At 37.8% G+C, this 21152-nt stretch overlaps 1 long non-coding RNA gene across 1 annotated transcript in view; it reads right to left on the bottom strand.

The window, feature by feature from the left end:
• Positions 1-908: 908 nt before the first annotated feature.
• Positions 909-21152, bottom strand: part of LOC122205033 — a 92703-nt gene continuing 72459 nt past the window's right edge. The window contains exon 3 of the long non-coding RNA XR_006195880.1: positions 909-1008. This is a non-coding gene — a long non-coding RNA (uncharacterized LOC122205033). The remainder of the gene's footprint in view (positions 1009-21152) is intronic.

Genomic DNA, 21152 nt, shown 5'->3' with positions numbered 1-21152 from the left:
CTATTTATTAAAGGAGTAAAATCCAGTGCTGTATCTTTTCACAACTATTAGCAAATATATGCGAGTTTATGTTGAAACCAGTGCACTACTACACACCACTGACAGTATAAATTGTAGTCATTTTTTGAACACAAAGTAGCAAAAACCTTGAAAATTTTCAAGTTTTTTGACCTGCTGTTGCTATTGTTGACACTCGGTATTATTTTAAGGAAAGAGTAAAAATCACATGCAAAAGTACTCATTGCTAACTTATTTATAACAGTGACAATCTGAAAGCAGTTTAATGTCTGAAAACTAAGAACTGGTTCAGTAAATACTAGGATATCAATTTGTAGACTAGAAACCATGCAGTAAAAAGTATTATTGTGGGGGTGCCTGGGTGGCTCAGTAGGTTAGGCATCCGACTTCTGCTCAGGTCATGATCTCATGGCTTGTGGGTTCGAGCCCTGTATCAGGCTCTGTGTTGACAACTCAGAGCTGGGAGCCTGCTTTGGATTCTGTGTCTCCCTTTCTCTCTGTCCCTCCTCTGCTTGTGCTCTCTCTCTCTCTTTCTCTCTCTCTCTCTCAAAAATAAATAAACATTAAAAAAAGTATTATTGTGAAGAAGAGGAACATATAAAAATGTTTATAACATAATGTCAAGTGAAAAAAAAAAACAACATTAAAATGTACACTATCCTTCCAAACACACAAAATTGTTTTCCTTTGATCAAGAGAACACAAAATGTGAAAACACAGGATTTGTTAGTGAGGTGGGATTGTAAGAGATTTTCCTCTTTATTTATTTCTTCCATTATTAGTATAATGCCTTTAGTGCTACAAATAGAAGACAGAATTAGAAATTAATAAAATGGAACTAATTACTCCTATGTCAGATCTTAGAGGCACCTATAAGTTGATTCTTTACAGTTTACCAATATCAGTGTAATTTCTTATTTCCAGAAATGCTTCATCTCCTTTCTTCAACAGTTCAATTAAATGTTCTTGTAGCTGTAAATTGACATCAACCTGAAATAAATACCATAGGAATAATAGGCTTGAATTTATGTAGTCTGCACTGTGTAGAGTTTAGAATGAATGATGAAACAATTACTCACCTCAACACTTCACTACATCTTGGATTGGGAAAAAGAAAAAAAAAAGAATTCTTAAAAATGGTATTTTCAATATCTTTTGGGCCATGTTTTGAAAAAATGAGAACACCCTTTTTTAGCTGTGTGAATTTTAGCTGATTACATCATTCACATTCCACATTAACATATATAATTCTTTTCTTCTAAGCTTTTTAAAAGATTTATTTATTTTGAGAAAGAGAGAGAGCAGGGGAGGGGCAGAAAGAAAGGGACATAGAGAATCCCAAGCAGGCTTCATGCTCCCCACTGAGCCTCACGAATGTGAGATCATGACCTGAGCCAAAATCAAGAGTCAGATGCTTAACTGACTGAGCCACAGAGGCACCCTATAATTCTTTATATGAAATACAGAGCTCTTTCTTTTTCTATTCACATCACAGAAGGAACCATCATAATATTGAACATTTGAAAGAATCATTTTTGTGTGTTGAATGCTGACTTTTAGGAGATTTCTATCTGAAAGCTAGCACTAACTTCTAAAAGAGATATTACTCGCTTTCAGCTTCAATGATCTTATTTGTAAGCTGAGAGCAATTTCTCTTTTTCTTCTGCTTCTCAGGAAAAGTTATAACAAACGATAAATTAATGAAAAGAAGTGTCAATTCACTGGAAAACATAAAATAAAATTGTATTTGCTACCCCTTAGAGAGGTATTAATAAATATTGAAAACATTCTATTATAAAAAGAAAAAAATTATATTACTCTATTCTACATATCAATTCCTTGGTCATGCAATAAATATTAATTTGGGGCCTACAGTCCCTGTGCTAGATACATGCAATACGACCATAAAAATGGCAAAGATCTTGTTCTGCAGTCCAACAGGAAGGTAGAAAAGTGAATAGGTAGTAACAGTAGAATTTGACACTTTGTGGTAGGGTAGTATGGTAGTGCTATGGATTGAATGTTTCTATGCTCTCAAAATTGTTATGTTGACTTCCTAATCACCAATGTGATGGTATTGAGAAGTAGGTCCTTTAGGAAGTAATTAGGTTTACATAAGGTCATAGGAGCGGAAACCCCATGATGGGAGATAAAATACGATGGAAATAGGTACCAAGAAGTGGGGTTCCACTGGAATGAATACCTAAAAATGTAGATAGAAGTGTCTTTGGAAGTAGATAGTGGGCAGAGGCTAGCAGAGTTTTGAGGTAAATGCTAGCAAAATCCAATATTGCTGTAAAAGGATTTTTAAAGGCAATTAAAATTGTCCTGGTGAGTGCTTGGAATGGAAAGAGGAAAGCTATAGAGGAAGCTTCTATCTTCTTAAAAATACATTAATAATCATGTATGGAATGTTGGTACAAATACAGATGGTAAAGGCCATTCTGATGAGGTCCCAGATGGAGATGAGGAACATGTTACTGGACAATAGAGAAAAGGTAACCCCTGTTATAAAGTAGCAAAGAACTCCACTGAATTATGTTTGTGTTCCAGTGTTTTCTGGAAGATAGGACTTACAAACAATAAAACTGTATTTTTAGCTGAGATTTCTAAGCAAAGTATTGAAGGAGTGGCTTGGGTCCTCCTGGCTACTTATATTAAAATATTACAGGTGAGAGATAAATTGAAGATGGAATTGGTTAGCAAAAAGAAATCAGAACATGGAGCTTTGTAAAATTCTCAGCCTGTTCATATTACAAAAAAAAAAAAAAAAAAAAGAGACCACCAAGGGTTTGTCATTTTTTTAAGAATATTAAATATGGGCATGAACCACAGATCTTATTAGTCATCTTAAAAAAAGAGTAGAAACAGAATAGGGATGACATGGGGCGCCTGGGTGACTCAGTCAGTTAAGCGTCCAACTTTGGCTCAAGTCGTGATCTCGCAGTTTGATTTCGAGCCCCACGTCAGGTTCTGTGCTTACAGCTCAGAGCCCGGAGCCTGCTTTGGATTCCGTGTCTCCTTCTTTCTCTCTGCCCCTCCTGCACTCATGCTCTGTCTTTCCCTCTCTCTCAAAGATAAATAAACATTAATTTTTTTTTTTTAAAAGAATAGGGATGACATTACACCAGAGAAGACACTGCCAGTTTGAACTTAAGAGGACAGAGAAAGTGGGATGAAATGAAGGAAAGTTGCTGGACTTTTTAATCCCACAGAACTGGACCATAGAGCTATTTAGCTGTGAACTTGTGCTGTCCTTCAAAACAAACAAACAAACAAACAAAAAACAGAGAGAGAGAGAGAGAGAGAGAGAGAGAGAGAGAGAGAGGACTCCAAGAGTGATCCAGAGATCATTGGGATGACCACCTCAACAGGCCAGATGACCTCCAACCAAATTCTTGCTGCCATCCCAGTGGGTCTGGAGGGAAGAGCTTCAAACCAAAGAGGATTATTTTTGAGCCTTAAGGTTTAATGGAGTTTGCCTTACTGGGTTTTGGACTTAACTTGAAATCTGTCACTCCTTTATTCTTTCCCCTTTCTCCCTTTTGTAATGGGAACGTCTGGCCTATGTGTGTCCCATCATTGCTGGCATTTTGAAATGATTGCCTTCTATATATAGACCTCGTATCCTATGACCTTGTTAAACTCACTCAATTATTTGAGCTACTTTTGTGGATTCTTTGCAATTTTCTAAATAAACCAACATGTCTTCTGTGCATACATTTTTTCTATCCAGGCTACCAGTCTTTTCTATTTCTTGCTTTATTGCACTAGTCAGAACTTATAGTTTTGTGTCGATTAGGGGTAGTAAGAGTACATCCTTGTCTTCTCAATCTTAGAGAAAAGCACTCAGTCTCTCACCATTAAGTATAATAGTAACTACAGGTTTAGATTTCGATGTTGTTTATCCTGTTAAGGAAATTCTTCTCTTTTTTAAGGTTATTTATTCATTTTGAGAGAAAAAGACAGAGAACAAGTGGGAGAGGGGCAGAGAGAGGGAGAGAGAGAATCCCAGGCAGGCTCTGCACTGTCAGCACAGAGCCCAATAGAGGGCTCAAACTCACAAACCATGAGATCATGACCTGAGCCAAAGTCAGATGCTTAACCAACTGAGCCACCCAGGAAATTCCTTTCTATTCCAGTTTTTTTTTTTAAGATTTTATTTTTAAACAATCTCTATACCCAACATGGGGCTTGAATTCACAATCCCAGGATGTTCCAGAAAATTCCTTTCTATTCCAGTTTTTTTTTTAAAGATTTTATTTTTAAATAATCTCTATACCCAACATGGGGCTTGAACTCACAATCCCAAGTCATACACTCTACTGACTAAACCAGCCAGGCGCCCCTATTCCTAGATTCTTATTGAATGTTAAAGTTTGGCAAATGCTTTTTCTACTGAGATAATCATGTAGGTTTTCTTAGTCTATTTATATGGCCACTTAATTGCACGTGATGTCTTATCCTTTTTATATGTTTATGGGTATTTTATATATTGTTAGATTTGCTAATGTTTTGTAGTCTTCTGATAGCAGGTCTGATACTAGAATTTGTGCTGGGGCAACCAAACCTTTTTGTTTTCCATTAAAAAAATTTCTTTAATTTCTTGAGAGTCCAGTAATATTTTAAAGAGCATATATACATACAATATCTATCTTGTTTAGTATTTAGAAGTCCCTTCAGAATGAAGTCTCCTGATCAGTTGAGTCAGAAGTACACACCCTGCCACGTTTTGATAAGAAAACTGAGAACAAAGATGATATATAATCTGCTCACAATCCTCGAACTAGGAAGTATTATACATAGGATAATATTTTTGTGTCTGCACCAAAGTCCACATTGTCTTCGTAAAACCATCTTCCCATCTTCTGTTGGGTACATATAATGGGAAATATGAAGCCTTATGACATTCTTCATTCTTGCGTGTGTTTTCACATTATCTTATTTGCAGGAAACCACTTGTTGGTTTTATTAGGAAATCAGAATATTTTGTCTGAGCACTCAACCACAGCTTTTACTATTACCTCTGCTTACTCTTTCTTTCAGACTAACCAAATTTAGATTTGCAACAGCAAGAGTTTCTACTTCTCTGTCAGGATTCCATGGCTCCTGTATTCTGGTTGTAGTCATTTTTGTAGTCATTCATGTGCTCAGCAACTAGAGAATCTAGTTTTGGTTTCCTCAAACCTATCCTGAAATCACTAGTACTCTCCTGTAATTGGCGTGCATTAACATTAAAGACATGATTTGAAGGCTAGGATGAAAGATTTTTAGCCAGAGATTTTTTTCTCCTCATACCCATTTTGTCATTCAAACATCTGAGCATGTTGCATTATTGTGTGCTATTTTTTTAAGTAATAAAAATCCACACCTAATTTGACATGATTTCTTTGGCAGTTAATAAGAACACATTATACAGTTTAATGAATCTGCAAACTAAATAATGGTTGTAGTGGGTGTGAAAATAGGGATATTTAAATGCATAAGGAAATTTAGCACACATCCCAGTGGCCATGTAAATAGACTTCTGATTCTTTTATAAATTGCAAATACTTTCTTGTGCAGAAACACACTGAAAAATATAGTCCTGCATCCATACATAGAGCTCATTATCATACCTCAGAATGCTTACTGCATGTCTATTATCCACTTCAAAGCCCCATTAAAACAGCCACTCTGTTTCAGCAGCAGCTAAACAAGTCAAAAACTAAGCCTCATTTGTCACTATTTATCCCCAGAGATTAAAGACAGCTGTATTGATGAGTGTATTTAAGATTACATCTTCAGTTATTTTGATAAAAAGCTTTCAAATATGACCTTGTGTCATATAAAATCAGTATTCAAAAGCTCATTATCAGCATAAATTCTAGAATAGACAGAGCCAAGAGGAATGTACATGAAAAAAAATGATTGTGGGTAACGGACATTTGGTAGATTATACTGTTAACTTGCTATAAGAAACGTAAGCCTTTTGGTGTAATAGTTATTTATTGTTATTTACAATGTATGTGTGCACGGATATCTAACATGTTCAATGCTTTACATGAAAGTAAAATAATTAACAAGATAATACATTGCTGAGAAATAGAAATTGGGCTCCAGCTTAAGACCAAGTAAAGAAAACATAACACAGAGGCTACTGACATTCATAATATGTCATACAATGCATTTTGAAACCTGTGGTTTTAAAAGACTGTGATAGTCTCTTCTCTTCATTTGGCTCCATCTACCCTTTATTTAGAAAACATGGACCATTGCTGTGAGGCCTATAAATGGGCAGATGGGAGCAATAGAGACGCAAATCAGAATGTGTTAGATTAAGCTTCTAGAATGAATATGAAAAGAGTGACAGTCATATGGAGATCAAATAATTTTTTGAATGCACTATGCCTGACCTTTAGATGAATGACATGAGGTGAACTGTATGATGTCTATTTAGATGAGCATAGATCTAACCCCATGTGTGCACATGTGTTTTCCCATGTTTAAATATAAAAATGTATCACTATCTTGATCCATTCCTCTGTATCTTTATGCAAATATAATTATTGGGAATTCAATGCACATATTTTCCAGCAATATAAAAACTTTATCAGAATGAGTGTTGAAAGAACCTTCTTAAAAATAAAGATGCATGTCACTGTTTAACCAGTGTATTTAAGCATTTCTTTCTCTTTATTTATTTTTTACATTTGGAAGAAAGTTACCATCTTGCTTTTTCTTTTTACGTATGTATGTATGTATGTATGTATGTATGTATGTATGTATTTATTTCAATATATGAAGTTTATTGTCAAATTGGTTTCCATACAACACCCAGTGCTCATCCTAAAAGGTGCCCTCCTCAATACCCATCACCCACCCTCCCCTCCCTCCCACCCCCCATCAACCCTCAGTTTGTTCTCAGTTTTTAAGAGTCTCTTATGTTTTGGCTCTCTTCCACTCTAAACTCTTTTTTTTTTCCTTCCCCTCCCCCATGGGTTTCTGTTACGTTTCTCAGGATCCACATAAGAGTGAAACCATATGGTATCTGTCTTTCTCTGTATGGCTTATTTCACTTAGCATAACACTCTCCAGTTCCATCCATGTTGCTACAAAGGGCCATATTTCGTTCTTTCTCATTGCCCTGTAGTACTCCATTGTGTATATAAACCACCATTTCTTTATCCATTCATCAGGTGATGGACATGTAGGCTCTTTCCATAATTTGGCTATTGTTGAGAGTGCTGCTATAAACATTGGGGTACAAGTGCCCCTATGCATCAGTACTCCTGTATCCCTTGGGTAAATTCCTAGCAGTGCTACTGCTGGGTCATAGGGTAGGTCTATTTTTAATTTTTTGAGGAACCTCCACACTGTTTTCCAGAGTGGCTGAACCAACAGTGCAAGAGGGTTCCCGTTTCTCCACATCCTCTCCAGCATCTATAGTCTCCTGATTTGTTCATTTTGGCCACTCTGACTGGCGTGAGGTGATATCTGAGTGTGGTTTTGATTTGTATTTCCCTGATGAGGAGCGACGTTGAGCATCTTTTCATGTGCCTGTTGGCCATCTGGATGTCTTCTTTAGAGAAGTGTCTATTCATGTTTTCTGCCCATTTCTTCACTGGGTTATTTGTTTTTCGGGTGTGGAGTTTGATGAGCTCTTTATAGATTTTGGATACTAGCCCTTTGTCCGATATGTCATTTGCAAATATCTTTTCCCATTCCGTTGGTTGCCTTTTAGTTTTGTTGGTTGTTTCCTTTGCTGTGAAGAAGCTTTTTATCTTCATAAGGTCCCAGTAATTTATTTTTGCTTTTAACTCCCTTGCCTTTGGGGATGTGTCGAGTAAGAGACTGCTACAGCTGAGGTCAGAGAGGTCTTTTCCTGCTTTCTCCTCTAGGGTTTTGATGGTTTCCTGTCTCACATTCAGGTCCTTTATCCATTTTGAGTTTGTTTTTGTGAATGGTATGAGAAAGTGGTCTAGTTTCAACCTTCTGCATGTTGCTGTCCAGTTCTCCCAGCACCATTTGTTAAAGAGACTGTCTTTTTTCCATTGGATGTTCTTTCCTGCTTTGTCAAAGATGAGTTGGCCATACGTTTGTGGGTCTAGTTCTGGGGTTTCTATTCTATTCCATTGGTCAATGTGTCTGTTTTTATGCCAATACCATGCTGTCTTGATGATGACAGCTTTGTAGTAGAGGCTAAAGTCTGGGATTGTGATGCCTCCTGCTTTGGTCTTCTTCTTCAAAATTACTTGGGCTATTCGGGGCCTTTTGTGGTTCCATATGAATTTTAGGATTGCTTGTTCTAGTTTCGAGAAGAATGCTGGTGCAATTTTGATTGGGATTGCATTGAATGTGTAGATAGCTTTGGGTAGTATTGACATTTTGACAATATTTATTCTTCCAATCCATGAGCACGGAATGTCTTTCCATTTCTTTACATCTTCTTCAATTTTCTTCATAAGCTTTCTATAGTTTTCAGCATACAGATCTTTTACATCTTTGGTTAGATTTATTCCTAGGTATTTTATGCTTCTTGGTGCAATTGTGAATGGGATCAGTTTCTTCATTTGTCTTTCTGTTGCTTCATTGTTAGTGTATAAGAATGCAACTGATTTCTGTACATCGATTTTGTATCCTGCAACTTTGCTAAATTCATGTATCAGTTCTACCAGACTTCTGGTGGAGTCTATTGGATTTTCCATGTATGATATCATGTCATCTGCAAAAAGTGAAAGCTTAACTTCATCTTTGCCAATTTTGATGCCTTTGATTTCCTTTTGTTGTCTGATTACTGATGCTAGAACTTCCAACACTATGTTAAACAACAGCGGTGAGAGTGGACGTCCCTGTCGTGTTTCTGATCTCAGGGGAAAAGCTCTCCGTTTTTCCCCATTGAGGATGATGTTAGCTGTGGGCTTTTCATAAATGGCTTTTATGGTGTTTAAGTATGTTCCTTCTATCCCGACTTTCTCGAGGGTTTTTATGAAGAAACGGTGCTGGATTTTGTCAAAGGCCTTTTCTGCATCGATTGACAGGATCATATGGTTCTTATCTTTTCTTTTATTAACGTGATGTATCACGTTGATTGATTTGCGAATGTTGAACCAGCCCTGCATCCCAGGAATGAATCCCACTTGATCATGGTGAATAATTCTTTTTATATGCTGTTCTGTTGAATTCGATTTGCTAGTATCTTATGGAGAATTTTTGCATCCATATTCATCAGGGATATTGGCCTGTAGTTCTCTTTTTTTACTGGGTCTCTGTCTGGTTTAGGAATCAAAGTAATACTGGCTTCATAGAATGAGTCTGGAAGTTTTCCTTCCCTTTCTATTTTTTGGAATAGCTTGAGAAGGATAGGTATTATCTCTGCTTTAAATGTCTGGTAGAACTCCCCTGGGAAGCCATCTGGTCCTGGTCTCTTATTTGTTGCGAGATTTTTGATGACTGATTCAGTTTCTTCGCTGGTTATGGGTCTGTTCAAGCTTTCTATTTCCTCCTGATTGAGTTTTGGAAGAGTGTGGGTGTTTAGAAATTTGTCCATTTATTTCAGGTTGTCCAGTTTGTTGGCATATAATTTTTCATAGTATTCCCTGAAAATTGCTCATACCTCTGAGGGATTGGTTGTAATAATTCCATTTTCATTCATGATTTTATCTATTTGGGTCATCTCCCTTTTCTTTTTGAGAAGCCTGGCTAGAGGTTTATCAATTGTGTTTATTTTTTCAAAAAAACAACTCTTGGTTTCATTGATCTCCTCTACAGTTTTTTTAGAATCGATATTGTTTATTTCTGCTCTGATCTTTATTATTTCTCTTCTTCTGCTGGGTTTAGGCTGTCTTTGCTGTTCTGCTTCTATTTCCTTTAGGTGTGCTATTAGATTTTGTATTTGGAATTTTTCTTGTTTCTTGAGATAGGCCTGGATTGCAATGTATTTTCCTCTCAGGACTGCCTTCACTGCATCCCAAAGCGTTTGGATTGTTGTATTTTCATTTTCATTTGTTTCCATATATTTTTTAATTTCTTCTCTAATTGCCTGGTTGACCCACTCATTCTTTAGTAGGATGTTCTTTAACCTCCATGCTTTTGGAGGTTTTCCAGACTTTTTCCTGTGGTTGATTTCAAGCTTCATAGCATTGTGGTCTGAAAGTATGCATGGTATGATCTCAATTCTTGTATACTTATGAAGGGCTGTTTTGTGACTCAGTATGTGATCTATCTTGGAGAATGTTCCATGTGCACTTGAGAAGAAAGTATATTCTGTTGCTTTGGGATGCGGAGTTCTAAATATATCTGTCAAGTCCATCTGATCCAATGTATCATTCAGGGCCCTTGTTTCTTTATTGACCGTGTGTCTAGATGATCTATCCTTTTATGTAAGTGGAGTGTGAAAGTCCCCTGCAATGACCACATTCTTATCAATAAGGTTGCTTATGTTTGTAATTGTTTTATATATTTGGGGGCTCCCGTATTCGGCGCCTAGACATTGATAATTGTTAGCTCTTCCTGATGGATAGACCCTGTGATTATTATATAATGCCCTTCTTCATCTCTTGTCACAGCCTTTGATTTAAAGTCTAGTTTGTCTGATATAAGTATGGCTACTCCAGCTTTCTTTTGACTTCCAGTGGCATGATAAATAGTTCTCCATCCCCTCACTCTCAATCTGAAGGTGTCCTCAGGTCTAAAATGAGTCTCTTGTAGACAGCAAATAGATGGGTCTTGTTTGTTTATGCATTCTGATACCCTATGTCTTTTGATTGGCGCATTTAGTCCATTTACATTCAGTGTTATTATAGAATATATGGGTTTAGAGTCATTGTGATGTCTATAGGTTTCATGCTTGTAGCGATGTCTCTGGTACTTTGTCTCACAGGATCCCCCTTGGATCTCTTGTAGGGCTGGTTTAGTGGTGACGAATTCCTTCAGTTTTTTTTTGTTTGGGAAGACCTTTATCTCTCCTTCTATTCTAAATGACAGACTTGCTGGATAAAGGATTCCCGGCTGCATAAATTTTCTGTTCATCACATTGAAGATCTCCTGCCATTCCTTTCTGGCCTGCCAAGTTTCAGGAGAGAGATCGGTCCCGAGTCTTATGGGTCTCCCTTTACATGTTAGGGAACGTTTATCTCTAGCTGCTTTCACAATTTTCTCTTTATCCTTGTATTTTGCCAGTTTCACTATGATATGTCGTGCAGAAGATCGATTCAAGTTACGTCTGAAGGGAGTTCTCTGTGTCTCTTGGATTTCAATGCCTTTTTCCTCCCCCAGATCCGGGAAGTTCTCAGCTATTATTTCTTCAAGTACCCCTTCAGCACCTTTCCCTCTCTCTTCCTCCTCTGGAATACCAATTATGTGTATATTATTTCTCTTTAGTGCATCACTTAGTTCTCTAATTTTCCCCTCATACTCCTGGATTTTTTTATCTCTCTTTTTCTCAGCTTCTTCTTTTTCCATAATTTTATCTTCTAGTTCACCTATTCTCTCCTCTGCCTCTTCATTCCGAGCCGTAGTTATCTCCATTTTATTTTAGTTTTCTCCATTTTATTGCAGTTCATTGATAGCATTTTTTAGCTCCTCCTGGCTGTTTTTCAGTCCCTTGATCTCTGTAGCAAGAGATTCTCTGCTGTCCTTTATACTGTTTTCAAGCCCAGCGATTAATTTTATGACTATTATTCTAAATTCACTTTCTGTTATATTGTTTAAATCGTTTTTGATCAGCTCGTTAGCTGTTGTTATTTCCCGGATGTTTTTCTGAGGGGAATTCTTCCATTTCATCATTTTGGATAATCCCTGGAGTGGTGGGAGACTGTGGGGCACTTCCCCTGTGCTGTCTTGAATAACTTGCATTGGTGGGCGGGGCCACAGTCAGACCTGATGTCTGCCTCCAGCCCACCACTGGGGCCACAGTCAGACTGGTGTGTGCCTTCTCTTCCCTCTCCTAGGGGCGGGATTCACTGTGGGGTGGCTGGCCTGTCTGGGCTACTTGCACACTGCTAGGCTTGTGGTGCTGGGGATCTGGCGTATTAGCTGGGGTGGATCGGTAGGGTGCACAGGGGCAGGAGGGGCAGGCTCAGCTTGCTTTTCCTTCAGAGATCCGCTTCGGGAGGGGCCCCTCTTCTGTGGGCCTCTCGTCTGCGCTTGGCTCCGGAGACTCCATTCTGCTAGTCTTCTGGCGGTTTTCTGGGTTATTTAGGCAGGTGTAGGTGGAATCTAAGTGATCAGCAGGATGCACGGTGAGCCCAGCATCCTCTTACACCGCCATCTTCCCAGGATCCTCAAGATCAGTCTTGACAGCAAAATGTAGGAAGAACAGTATTTCACAAATTTACTTCATATTCTAACATTTTCATTTAACCTCCATATATATCCTTGTGAAATCTCCTTCTATGTCCATTTAGAGTCAGCAACTCTTTATCAGTTCTTACTGGGTAGTGGAATATAGTGATCAGATGTCCAAGTTTGGTTCATAGAACAGCACTGGGTTAATGGCCTCCATTTTTTGGTCAGGGCAGGCCTGCCTTGCAAAGGACCATCAGGTGCAGCTGACTCTTCCCCCCATCTTGCTTTTTTTTGATTTCCAGACGCAGCAGGTGTTGGTTGTCTATAAACCATCATCCTTATTCACACACCTTTTTCTCCTTTCATTTAAAAAAGCCTGGTTTATGTCATGGGTAACATGCTAAGTTCATAAAACTAAGCATGAGTAATCTACACTAATCATTTCCCTATGTTAGTGGATGGTGAAGGAGTGAACATCTGACCTGGTCCTGGTCAATAATGTGCTTGGAAGGGTACAGTCCCTACAAGGGAATCTGCCCCCTGATAAAAGGAGAGAAAGCAAGGTGTCTCTTTCCTGCCTCAAAGGGATTTTGTGGGGACCTGATGCCATGTTGGAGCAATGTTATTATCATGTCCCCTCCGTGCTAGTGCAGTGGATGGACTGGAGGGAAGAAGATGCATTAATGAGTAAAAAGTTATTCTGGGAGTCTTAAACAAAGAAATGGCAGTGGATAGAGAGTGGATGGAATAGGTTCCAGAGATATCTGAGAAGTAGAATGGACAGGAATTGGTGATGGATTTGATATGAGTGAGAGAGCAGGAGTTGTTGAAGAGGACATGAGATTTCTGGCTTAGAAACCCAGGAGTGGTAGTTCTATTAACCAGGAAGATAAAATGTAAGATTTAATAAGCCTTTAAATGTCAAGGTAGTGTTCTCCAGAAAATAGTTAAGTAAGGATCCCAGCTCAGGTTAGATTATAAGCACTAGAGCTAGAGTTATAAATTTGGAATTGTTGGTTTATAAATATTAGTAAAAGTTTTGGATATAAATGAAGTCAAAAGAAATGGGAATCTTCCTTAAATTATTGTTCATTATAATTCCTTCCTGCTTGTTATTTATTTTCTATCTTTGTGTGTCAACAATCCTAATCCATTTCTCATATATCCAACTGCCACTGAATATCTTTTTACTTGTCAACTTATAGGCACAGAATATCTAAACAGAACATCTAAAATCAAACTTGCACCTTTACCAAATATAATACCTCTTTTCTATTTTTTTATCTCCAAGAAAAATAAAAACATCCTCCCAATCACAGAATTTATGAGTCACTTAGAATTCTACTTTTTAGTTACTCCATATTTAATCATTCTACTTCCTTAGTGTATCTTCAGCTTATTACTCTTTCTCCATTTCATTGACTAGTTTAGCTAATAAACATAGCATTTGTTGGCTGTATTATGGAGATAGTCACCAAATCAACTTACTTCTAATTTCGGCCCTTCCTCCATCCCAATGGTTGTTGGAGTGGAAAGCTTAAAGTGCAAAGCTAATTGTGAAATCTCTCTGCCTAAAATCTCTCAGTGGACATTAATGTCATTCAGGATAAAATTTAAATTTCTTAGCTTGACATACCAGACACTTCACTATCTTCTACCTCACTGCACACTCACCTTTCCTCCCTTTAGTTTTCCCTATGTGTACTATTCGTTTTTTAATGCTGCCAAAGAATTAGTATAAATTTAAGGGTACCTGGGAGGTTCAGTCAGTTAAGCATCCAACTGTGGCTCAGGTTATTATCTCATAGTTCATGAGTTCCAGCCCTGCATTGGGCTCTCTATTGTCTGCATAGAACCCGCTTTGGATCCCGTGTCCCCTCTCACTCTCTGCCCCTACCCCACTCACGCCCTCTCTCTCTCAAAATAAACACACATAAAAAAAAATTACTACAGGGGCGCCTGGGTGGCGCAGTCGGTTGGGTGTCCGACTTCAGCCAGGTCACGATCTCGCGGTCCGTGAGTTCGAGCCCCGCGTCGGGCTCTGGGCTGATGGCTCGGAGCCTGGAGCCTGTTTCCGATTCTGTGTCTCCCTCTCTCTGCCCCTCCCCCGTTCATGCTCTGTCTCTCTCTGTCCCAAAAATAAATAAAAAAAAAAACGTTGAAAAGAAAAAAAAAAAAATTACTACAAATGCAGTGGCTTAAAACAACACAAATTCATTGTCTTACAATTTCTCTCTGTCGCCCTCCCTCTGCCTCCCCCCACTCTGCTAGCTCATGCTCTCTCTCTCTCAGAAATAAATATTAAAAAAAATACTACAGATTTAGTGGCTTAAAACAATACATATTTATTGTCTTACAATTTCTGAACGTCAGAAGTCCAAAATGGGTCAGTAGGGCACATTTCTTCTGGAGGCTCAAGGGGAATCCATTTCCTTGACTTTTCTAGCTCCTAGATGCCACCTGCATTCCTGGGTTTATGACCCATTCCTCCATGTTCAAGCCCAGGAGTGTGCTTTCCTCAAATCTTGATTCTCTCTGACTTCTGCTTCTGGTCATCTTCTCTGATCTTCCCTTTTCTACACCCCTCCCCCCCCCCTTTTTTTTTTTACCTTTTAATCACCTTGTGATTAGATTGGATCCACCTGAATAACTCAGGATACTCCCCTCATCTGAAGATCCTTAAGTTAATCACACCTGAAAAGTCCCTTCTGCCATGTAAGGTATATTCTGGTGATTAAGATATGGAGGTGACAGCCAACAGACACATGAAAATATGCTCATCATCACTTATCATCAGGGAAATACAAATCAAAACTACAATGAGATACTACCTATGAGAATGGCTACAATCAACAACGCAAGAAACAACAGGTATTGGCAAGGATGTGGAGAAAAAGGAACCCTCTTACATTGTTCATGGGAATGTAGACTGTGGAAAACAGTATGGAGGGTCCTCAAAAAGTTAAAAAGAGAACAATGTTATGATCCAGAAATTGCATTACTGGGTAGTTACCCAAAGAATACAAGAACAGTAATTCAAAGATATATGTGCACCCCTATGTTTGTAGCAGCATTATTTACAATAGCCAAAATGTGAAAGTAGCCCAAGTGTCCATTGACTGAAGAATGAAAAAGATGATGTGATATATATATATATATACACATATATACATATATATATGTATATATGTGTATATATACATATATATACATATATGTGTGTATATATATATATACACACACATACATATACACAATGGAATATTATTCAGCCATGAAAAAAGAATGAAATCTTGCCATTTGCAAAAAGCTAGAGTTTATAATGAATATACTCTACATATACTCATATATATACTTGTGAAGCTGGAGTATATGATGCTAAGTGAAATAGCTCAGTCAGAAAGACAAATACCATGAGTCCACGAATGTGAAACTTACAAAACAAAACAAACAAGCAAAAGAAAAAAAATAATACAGAAAAAGACAAAGCAAGAAACAGACTCTTAATTATGGGGAACAAACTGATGGTTGGGAGGAGGGGATGGGTTAAATATGGGATGGGGATTAAGGTGTGCATTCATTGTGATGAGCCCAGGGTGATGTATGGAACTGTTGAATCACTATATTGTACACTTGAAATTAATATAACACTATATGTTAATAAACTGGAATTAAAATAAAAACGTAAATAAATTTAAAAAATAAATATAAGATAGGTATGACAATATTCTGCTACCACAATTACACCTGACAGTAGCTAGAAACTGTGTTATTATTGCCTTTTTCCTGGAATGCCATTCCCTTCATCCCTGTTTCACCTAACACCTAATTTCAGATGTTTCTAAGAAAGAATGCTCAACTTCAGGTTTCAATTTCCTTTCCTTATGAAAACCACAAGCAATAAGGAGAATAAGAGACAGAAATACATACTCTAAACACATAGTCTAGATAATTTCTCTAACTCTAAGGTCAAACGTAGGAACATGGAAATGGGAGTGGAGTAGCACCTGATGTAACAGAATGAAAAATTTCAAATCTAAGAGTTTGCAGAGAGATACCATGAGAACAAGATTATTGCTTTCTCCATAGCATTCTGGAAAGGCCTAAACAATCAGAAGCATCACTTACCACAAAGGTCAGGAGGGAAGAAGTGGGTAGGGTAAATGAAAATGTTTATGAAAATGTTATGAAGAACTTCCTCTACACTCTGTAGGAGACAAAATATTGTTACTGAAGAAACAGATCCAGGGAGTCTCTGAATCAGTGTAGGAGTCTCAGTGTGGATCTAACAGAGAAGAGTTTAAGCCAAGCATGAACAACTAAATTGTCTTACTCAGTTGTTTAGTTGATGCTGAAGCTAATTTGGGCACAGACACAACCGATCAGCCCTGTGTAAGCCTGGACCATTCACACTGCTCTAATTTCACCAGTGTCCCAGTCAGTAATTTTCCTCAGCATGTCTGTTTCCCACCCATCTTTGGTTTGTAAGTTTTCTTTGTAGAATTAAAAAAAAATGTGACCAAAGAGAAATTGGTACTAGGAAATACACTAAAGACATGTTTTTTCAAATTCTTTTTGAAAACAATTTCATGTGAAGTAGATACATAAAGACAGCTTCTGGCTAAAGTAGAGACAGAACCAAAACTGGAGGGAGGAAAACAGCCACACCATATTCATAAGAGATGGCTTTTAGCACTTGTATTTATTAAGATAAAAAGACATTAGAGATTGCAGTGTGAAAGAGGCAATGGAAACATCAGTGGTCAGACAATGAGACACTTGCAGCAAGTCATCAAAGGGCGGTAACATTTTATGTGTTTCATTCTTCACCAACTAAAGGCACAGCATTCCATCAAAGGATTGCTTTTCATAGTTTTGGCCGCCCCCTGCTGTGCTGTAGTCCAGGAGGGGACTCTGCAGCAGCTGGCTTAAATAAAATCCACTCAGTGCTTTTCCTTTCTTTTCACACAACTCTATAAAATCTGGAATTGCTTGATGTCTAGATTTACCACTGGGCTTTGATATTTTTATCTGATGACGTTGCATCATCACTGGTGAATCCACTGTTGGCAAACCTCATTAATTGGGTGGAAGCATAATCGGTGACAAATCGAAATTATTGAAAATTTAAAAACCCACTTGTTATACTTTCGAGGAAACTAGATGATAGAATATGAAAATGCAGTTTAAGAGAATGCTTTAGGGAAACAGTTTCAATGAAGAAATAAAAACTATTGTAATTAGCCTATTACCCCAGGTATTTACATGTAAATGATGTTTCTAAAGTATTCGAGGTTGCTTAAAATTTCTTCCTTGAATTAGTTATAAACTTTACGCATTCTGTTCACAATGGTTTTCCTCTATTAATTTGCTTAATAAACCATTTCTTCATCATTAGCACAAAGGTAAACAGCAATGTAATTAAGAAAATTTCCAAATTATGGTGCTCTATATAAGTGGATTTCATTTTTCCAAGGTGAAGCAGGTGTAAACTTGATGTCAGAAATGGACATGGGCTATGACTAAACATATATTACGTCTGTCTGATCTCCAAGAACTAGCATATGTATCAGTTCTAGCCAAGAGATAATCTTGCTTGTAAGACTGCTTAGAACACAAAATCAAAAGACAGTGTCCACATCTAAAGCCTTTGTATCTCACAGTTCCACCCAGTGTGGGAGGAAAATCCTCTGACATATTAGGGCAGAAGAGTGAGTCCCAGGGAAAGCAGACTCCTGAGTTTAGTAGTGATGTTAAGGGCACTATTGAGTGAGTGCAAGCTGCCAAGTAGAATCAGCTCCTGTAACAGATGCTCTCAGTTTAAAGAAGTAAATGCAAGGCTGCAAGAGAAATAACTTCTCAGCACAGAAGCCTAGAAGCCCTTGAGGATAGATGATGCCAGAAAAATGTGAGATTATCATGCCTACTAGAGTATATTAATACTATAAATACAGATAATTTCCTGAGGAAAAAGATCCTTGAAAAGATGCTGCATATCATGTTAAAACAGCAGACACAGAGTGGTAAGCACGCTTAGATTGCCGCCCTTCTCCCTTCCTCAGGGTACTGAAACAAGACTGGGATGTCTCACAGGTATGTTGGATTCAAACGGGTCCCACACTAAATACATTAATTTTTTTCTCATGCTTCCTTCTCTTTCCAGATTCTCCATCTTCATTAAAGTTAGAGATAGGCATCCAGTAGCTCAAGAGCTGAATGATAAGGTTGATTCTTTCACTCAATGAATATTTATTAAACAACTAAGTGCTGGGCACTGTTCTAAGTATTTAGGATACATTAGTGAGCAAAACAGACAAACATCCCTGCCTTCTTGGATCTTACATGCTAGTGAAGGTGAGTAGTATGGACAGTAAGCAATAAATATAACAAACAAATAATTTGTATCGTGTATTAATGATTACTGTAGAAAACCAGTACATCAAATAAGTGGGGAGGAGTCAGGATTGTGGTAAGGAATGGCAGGAAGGGTGGGAGGCAATTTTAACTTGGGAGGTCAGGGTAGACTGAAATTGAACAAAACTCAACTATACTTTCTTCTGCTTCTCTTTCTCACCATACCTAGCGGAGTTAGATTCTACCCATCCTTCAATGTCCCTGTTTAGAAGTCATCTTCTCTGTGATGTCTCCCTGGTTCCCTCAATATTCCTTAAACATTCTCTCCTTGACATTCCCACATGTGGCTGTACTGTTGCTCACCCCATCCGTCTCTGAGGAGCAGAAAGGTCCTATGCCTGTGCATGGGTGCAGTCTGACAGGTTCCCCCCTCCAGTGCTTGCATCTCTGACTCTCTGCCTTGGGGCTTTCTCCAGTGCCAGTGCTCAGAAAGCGAGGAAGCCCAGAAGTGCTGGGAATTTAACACCTCCCTGGGATAATCCTCACACGAGGAGAGAAGAGAGTGGGTAGGTAACTATGCCAGCTTCCCCAGCTGCTAGTAGAGTAATTTTGAAGTGCATTCCACACAATTCCTCAGAGGCTCCCAGTGAGATTAAGCACTAGTAGCTCGTAGTATTTGTTTATTAATGCACCATTTACAGATGTTTTGCCCTTCCCTGTCTCCCTTTGCATTCTTTCACATGTGCTTTCTGTGCTCACTTTATAAATAACCTATCCAACCCAATCCTTCACGGGAATCTAAATTCAGATACCTTAGCATTTCAGTTTTGAACTCCTATGGTCTTACTGGATTTTTCTTTATATTGTTTGTGAACATTTGCCTCTTTTACTAACTTGTGAGTTCCTCAATTTATATCCTAAAAATTCTTTATTGCTAAACATAGCTTTTGACCTTAAATCCAAAATATTAGGTTACCTATATATTTGGTAAAGTTGGCCTGGCTTTAATCAATTACCTGAATTCAAATCCTGGCTCTATTATTTGACAACTATATTTGTGGGCACTATTCTGTGCCTCAAATTTCTCATTCGTAAGCTGGAGATAAAAAAACCTAAGTCATAGGATTGGGATTCATAGGATTGGGATTCTCAGGATAAAATAAGAAAATGTACCCAAAGTTCCTAACATAGTGCCTGGCACATATTAGGCACTCATTCAGTGTTAAGTTCTTTCCTGTCCCCTGCCTTTATCTCTCTTACTAAATTCAGTATTTTAAAATAAAGGAACTGGTGTCTTTTAAGACTGATTTTGACCTAAGCATATGTAATGCTAAGTATAATGCATTAATTGCAAACAAACAAACAAACTGAAACATATATAGAATTTCAAGTCTCTTTAAAATATTAACATGCTAAATCAGAGGCATTTCATCTGAGTAAGATGCGGAACCATAAACTGATACATGTTTCTGTATTTTCTCCTGTCCCTTTTAATTCAATAAAGAAGTTGGCACCATGTATGGCAAGATTCCATTTATCTCTTTAAAGTGTCTGATATATATTGTAGAAATATACTGCCAATAAAAGAATCACTTTGGCCAATTAGTTACCTAGGCAGGTATGTGCAAAAGAATTACTACGTTATTTGTAGCAAGTTTCTGCAATCAAAAAATGCGTTAATCATTAGATACTCTTTTTTTTTCTTATTCTGCATTTTACGATAGTGATTTGAGGGCAGAGACCCAAGTATTCTAAGTGTGGTGCCTTGCAAATTATAAGAAAATATTACTTAACTCACTAATAACTACAGATAGTGAAATATTTTCAGAATTTCAATTTAAGAAATATTTCCTGCATATGCAAAATCCTGTGTCAGGTGTTTAAAGTTTACAGAGAAGAATAAGAGTAGGGGGGAAGATTTAGGATTGTACGTAATAGGATGGGGTCAAATTTGGGTGATGAAAGATGTATGAACTCATTGCAACATAGGTTCAAAAGAGAGAAAGATAAGGACCATTTCAGCAATCAAGAAATGTTCTTGAGATAATATCTGAGATGAACTGCTCTAAGGACATTAGTATACAGAAACGAACAGGGGGTATTTCTGAAATGTGGGGCAGCCTACACAAAGATTGGTCAAAGGAAATAAAAAATATTTTCAAAAAGAGATTGTAGTCTTTCAATGTGGTTTAAAAAATGAAGTGTATTGGAATAGGTTGTAGTAAGTAGGGGTGGGAGAGGGGAGAGAGGCCATAAGGTGAAGGGTCATGAAAATGAGAGAGAGAGAGAGAGAGAGACAGAGACAGAGACAGAGACAGAGACAGAGACAGATTTGCATCAAATGGGAATGCAAGTAACTGAAAATGCTGTCATAACTCATTTGAACAATAAACAAAATTTATTACCTCACACAATCAGAAGACTACCTTCCTTTTGGATACAGGGTACCCCAGGTTTGGTTGATTCAGTATCTCAATGATTTAATCAAAGAATCAAGTTGTTTTCATCTTTCT

This window comes from Panthera leo, chromosome D4 (assembly GCF_018350215.1).
Source record: "Panthera leo isolate Ple1 chromosome D4, P.leo_Ple1_pat1.1, whole genome shotgun sequence".
Lineage (NCBI taxonomy): Eukaryota > Metazoa > Chordata > Mammalia > Carnivora > Felidae > Panthera > Panthera leo.
This window is presented reverse-complemented; position numbering and strand designations above follow the sequence as displayed.